The sequence below is a fragment of the Osmerus mordax genome, chromosome 11, assembly GCF_038355195.1.
Source record: "Osmerus mordax isolate fOsmMor3 chromosome 11, fOsmMor3.pri, whole genome shotgun sequence".
NCBI lineage: Eukaryota > Metazoa > Chordata > Actinopteri > Osmeriformes > Osmeridae > Osmerus > Osmerus mordax.
This window is the reverse complement of record NC_090060.1, coordinates 3837353-3843352: the sequence shown is the minus strand read 5'-3', so window position 1 is coordinate 3843352 and position 6000 is coordinate 3837353.

Below are 6000 nucleotides of genomic sequence, written 5' to 3'. Positions count from 1 at the left end.
TCCTGCCTCTGCTCCACTTAGCTGTCTTGGAGGGGAAGACGAGAGGAGATTGTGAAAGTGCAATCACAGCTAAAAGGGAAGGTGCAAACGCCTTTGTGCCAGATCAGCGAAGCACGTCCTCTTGGTCAGTCTTGGGTTTTCGGTTGCAACGTCCATGTTTATGACTCGGCAGCAAGTTGCTAATGGCTGCCAGGTTGTTGACCCCCACTGGAAACAGACGTTTTCTCTCCTCCCCCTCCACACTGTTGGCCTCTCTATTTTGCTTTCCTTAGTTTTATCTGTGGGCTTCTGACGCCCACTCACTCTTGTCTTTAGCGAGGGGAGAAAAGGGTAGAAAGCGAAGGGGGAGGAGGGGCCGAGGGGGGGGGGGGTAGTGTTCTGGTGAGATAGGAGCACTTTTGGACGGTGCGTATCTGTTGTATGTCACTTTTTGTGAGTTGTCATGTGATGCAAGGTTAGAATTAGACAGGCCGGGGTGGTGGAGGCAACAAGGAAGAAGCGATGCACATCTTGTGTAGTAAAGGAGCCATGTCGGAGTGCTGGGGAGTTCCTTGTCTTAAATAGAGCGCCCTGCTGTGTGTAGGAGTGTCAAGACTGCGCGACATGACGGTGGTGCTGACTGACAGCACCCATGTCTCAGAGTCTTTTTGGGGAGATTTGGGTGATTGTTCACACCACGAAAACACTTTAGACAATTTTGCACTCATGGTTCACTGCTGGTCCATCTGTGTTCTGTGTCCAAGTCCTCTGTACTGTTTAACATAATTGTCCTTATCACCTGACACCGAGTCAACCAGCTACACTCATGCCCCAGGCCCATATCTCTCTCTCTCTCTCTCACATACACACACGCTCACTCTCTCTCTCCCTTTCTCTCTCTCTATTTCTTTCTCTGTCTCTCTTTCTCAATCTATTTGTCTGTATATCTTTCTCCGTCTGTGTATCTCTCTCTCTTTCTCCCATCTCGCTCTCGCTCTCTTTTCCTGTCCCTGTTTCTCTCTCTTTCTCTGTACCTCTTTCTCTGTCTATCGGTTTCTCTCTCTCCCCCTGTTTCTCTCTCTCTCTCTCTCTCTTGCTGTGTCACTGTGCTGTAGGGGAAGAGATGGTGAGAACAGTAGGTCCTGGTCTTTCCCAGCCACGGCCCAGGAGATTGCTCCGGAGCATGGAGCGCGCCACCTCTCCGCGGCCGCCGCTATGTGGGAAAGCCCTGGGAGGGGGTCCCTCTAAACACATCCAGGCTCTCGGCCCATTTCAGCCAACCCAGCCCTGCACAGCTCTGCCCTGCCTGGCCTGTGAACGCTAGTTAGCGATGTGTGTTTTCATTGCCGACGTTTCGCCTTGCCTTCTAGACAAAACAAAAGTACCACACAAGTAGTCACCAGTTGGTTCTCTCCTGGGGGGCTTGACCCCTTTGTGGCCATGTCGAAGACCAACATAAACGTGTTTTGAAATGTGTTTCCATTGTGCTTAAAATGGCCCCTTTGAGATGTATTGATTGACACTTTTCCTGGTCAATTGTTTTGAAACCGTTTTCAAGTTTCATCTCTTTGTCTGTTCCAGCGTTGATGCAGTTGTTTCTTTTGTTCTGTTACAACCCCTGGTGCTACAACTACAAACAACTGTCAGAATCATTTCTAGTATTGCAAACACCCAGGTACTGTTATGACTCAAATCCAACTGCTTGGCTAGGCTGTTCTGTGTTACGTATTACACAATTTGTGCTACTACAAGGTGGTTTGGTGAGTAATCTCCAGAAAGTTCCACCATGTTACACTGATACTAAGCAGAACAGTCTGTTAAGTTTCAAACCTCAGGAACCCTAAGGCCAATCTAAGAACAGTGACCTTACTGACTTCAATAGGCTTAGTGAGGTTTGACTTTTTCTTTTCTTTTTTATCCCCAATGTGTCTATTAGACAAATTAATTATATATATGAATTAGAGGTATTCCATTGTGTATAACTACTTTGTCATAAAATCTGCTGTTTTAGCAGTAGTCCAGCATAACTACTTTTCAGTGGTCACACAAACAAGCCCCCAACCCACAAAACCCACTCTTCTAGAAAGATCTGTGTTCTTCCAGTCTAATGTGCGACAATATTTTAATGTCCATATGTGACTGGATCCTTTTATGGGAAACTTGGTGACCTGAGGTGAGTGTGTCTTCTATACACAGCGTGCGAACAAACTCTTTCTGCCCCCCCACTCTCTCGCTCTTACTCTCTCTCTATACCTCTCCCTCTCCTCCCTCTCCTCTCTCTCTTTCCCACCCTCAATTTCTCTGCTATTAATGGTATGTGTTACATTGTCGTTTTTCTGTCTTGTCTTTTACCGTTTCATTGACCCACTGAGGTGGTATACAGCTGACACAGACACCTTGTCTCTGGTTTCTATTAGGGCTGAGTCACTTGAAGGCTGTTTATGGTGCCTCAGCAGTGCTGGTCTGGGAAGGGAAGCAAGCCCAGAGTGCTCTCTCTCTCTGGGTTCTGCGAGATGCATGCCACGGAAGTGTCTTTGGGGGAATGAAGGCAAGACCTGCTGGGTCGTGGGCGGGTGTTTGTTCAATGCTGGATGTTAGAATTTTCTCCTGGTGCGTCGTCATGTGACCTATGTCTTTTTCACACACTGAGAACAGGCAGATGTAGGCATGAAGTCATGGACAAAACCTTTGTATGGAAAAAAGTCAACGTAAACATTTGAGCTCCCACGAAAATTCGTAATAACCCTGTACTTTGGAAACCGTGTTGTAGAAGATGTTGACTTACTGTTTGTGAAATGTTGTCACAAGTTTGCCAAAAAAGATTACTTTGTTGTGTGGTCTGAAACGAAAAGACAGTAAGCTTCTGACAAGCTATGTGGCTCCAAAAGGTCAGAGGACCCCAGAAATCAGTCTTTAAGAAACCTCTGTTTCTAAAAATAGATTATGTTGACCTTTTTCACTACTGTGTAAAAATGACACATTTACATAGTCTTGTCAAAATGAAAGTACATCTTTCCATTCCCTCCCATACACTCCTTCACACATTAGGTTGACCTCTTAGGACTGTGAGGTACTGACTATTTTAAGTATGAAAAAACATGAACTTTGATTTTAATACCCGCAGTTTTGGTTTCACCACCAGTACAAATTGAGGACCCTTAGCTGTCTTTGCAGATGCCTGCACTTGGGCATCCCTCTTCTGGGAGGAACCCTTGTGTCCCAGAGGCCTTCTCCCCAGGCACTCTGGGAACTGCCCTTCTCACTGGTAAGGCCAGTGGCCAGCAGGCCGATTAAGTCGGGAATGTTTTCTTGGGTAAGTTTATGCTTGGATGGTTTATGGCTCGAGGCACTGAAGATATTTACAGTGTTATTGCTAGGAGAGAAGAAAAAAAAAGTTCATTCATGTAGAATGCGACGGCGTTCACACAAACCCAGAGTGTTTGTGTCCTTTCCCAGAAAACTTTCACCTCCGAAATGTCAAAGGTTGTCATAGATTACTTTACTCACTATGATCATTGGAAGACTAAAAGGGGGAAGATTCCTCACAAGGACACTATCTAACAGGACTGTGTTCCTTTTGTTTTTTTTTGTTTTTATGGATTTGACTACTCAAGGACGTAAGTTGAATCCCAGCTGGTTTGATGTTGTTGGTCAGAAAGGCTTTAGGTTTCATGTCTGGAAGAACCTGGTATAATAATGGAAAAGAAAGAAAAATCTAACAACCAAAAACATTACAAAATCTAAAGCAAATTAGATGTTGACACAGTGTAACTGGGACAGTTAATAATTTGCCAAAAAGGAAAACAAAAATGCTGGATTGCAGTGAGACATGAAATTCAGTGTTCAGTTCTAGTCACATGAGTCAGATTCAGTGTCTGGGATAGCAGGTGCTGAGCTCTCTATTTTCTCTGCTCCTTTTTCCCCCTGTCTCGCACTCGTTCATCTGTGTTTGCTCTTTTGAGTTCTAACTTTGTTTGCACTCTGTGGCCATGTTAACCACCACTTAGAGGCTGGTTGGGGAGAGGAGGGTTAGGGGAGGCAGGGAAGACATGGATACAAGATGGCCACTGTCCCACTGCTGGTTGCTTTTCAGCTTGACGAACAACCGGCTTTGCCAGTGGTCTCTTTCACGGTCGTCTCCATCTTGTCAATAACTAAATGGAAAACGGATTCATGACTCGTGACTTTCTCAAACTGTGATAGGCAACATTAACAGAAGCAAAAGACTGAGATGTATTTAAGAGCCTATGCTAGAGAAGAGTAGATCATGGATTTACAGCCTAGGCCAGACCCGGGATTACCCAGGAAGGACCGTCAGCACTACTGGGCAGTAAATCAGCTGTGCTGAAGCAGGAGCAGGCCCAGTGAGCCAGTGGTGTTAGGGGTGGAAGGTCAATGGGAAGCAGAGCTCAAAATCAGGCAAGCACAATCTCTTATCTGTTCCTGACCTGGTTCTTTGGCACAGCGCAAACAGCTGCATCATCCTCATGTTCTCTCTGCTTCCTATTTTCATCACTGACCAGTTGGTTAGATGTTAAAATAAAACACCAATATTTGAACACATACTGTCCTTAGCTGTAAATGAATGTAGATGAACGTTGTCCTTAAAGTTCCACAGTCTAACTAACTGCTGACAGTTACTGCAGCTTTGGGGCAGTAGGCTGACAGAGAAAACATTGTCAGCCCTTTGCTAACACCACCCGGCAATGCTGAGAAGGGGTAAGGACTTCTTAGCTCGTGTGTTTTTGTTCGCCTACGTTGATTGAACATGCCTATTTCTGAATATGTATGGAAAGTACCTCCTGTTATAAGCAGGGGTTTCAGTGTTTGTTGACTTGTTGCGGTTTAGAGTCACGCAAAATGTGCTACGGCACTGACCACACACGAGCACAGGGAAAGCGTTTCATTCAGAGTTGGGGGGGTCGTCAAAGTGTGTGTTAAAAGGCGAGAGATGAAGAGAGAGGGAGTTAGAGAGAGACAGAGAGAGAGAGAGAGAGAGAGAGAGAGAGAGAGAGAGAGAGAGAGAGAGAGAGAGAGAGAGAGAGAGAGAGAGAGAGAGAGAGAGAGAGAGAGAAAAAGAGATGGGACTGGATGAAAAAGGTGTAGTGAGGAGAGGCCAAGGGATCTTTGTAGTGGATAGTTGACCTTAGCCTTCATTTCATTCTGAGAATAGGTGGGAGTGGGCCACTGAGAACGATTCATTGGCCCTAGCATTGTCTCGGTGTGTTTAAGCACGTGTGTGTGGATGTGTGTGTAAGTGCATATTCATTCTGCCTCAAAACTTTATCCATCAAATTCTAGACACTCACACTATCTACAGACACACTCATCATCTGACTTTAAAGCGGTGGATACAGAATACTGCAAGATAAGATTATTACGTGATTTATTGAGAATTTTGACTTGGAATAGTTAGAGGTATACTTTAAAGAACACAAATGATTTCAACCTTATGGAACTGCACATGTAACATACCAAAAGTAAACACGGCTCATGGTCTTGTACAGATTTTACCTGTCTCTCAGAACCATGGAGAACACTATCTTACCATGTAACGTAAGGAGTCTAACAGGCTGTCAGACCAGGAGGGAAAAATACTGAATTGAGAAGGTTGGAGGCTTTTGAGGAGTGGGCTGAGTTGTGGGGGGGCTGTGTGTGTGAGTGTGTGTGTGTGAGAACCCCAGACAAGGAGAGAAGGGGGCCAGTGCTCACTAACTCTGATTGAAAACAGATGTTGGAGAGAGCCAAGACAGAGAAGAAAATGTTTCGGAAAATTCTCAGGCCTCAGCCTTCCCTTTCTGGGCCCTGGCCCCTGTGTCCAATCACAAGGCAGCATATGGTTGTCGGAGGGGCGTTCCGAGCACGTTGATTGGCCGATCAGTGAACGTGGGCGCTTGGAGCAGATGTCCTGGGAAAGTTGCTGAATCCCAGTCGACCCGCAGTAAAAGAGAAGTGAAAACATTCGGTCGTACAACTGGACAGTGACCAAAACCTGTTCTAATCCAGCTGCACACACGCACA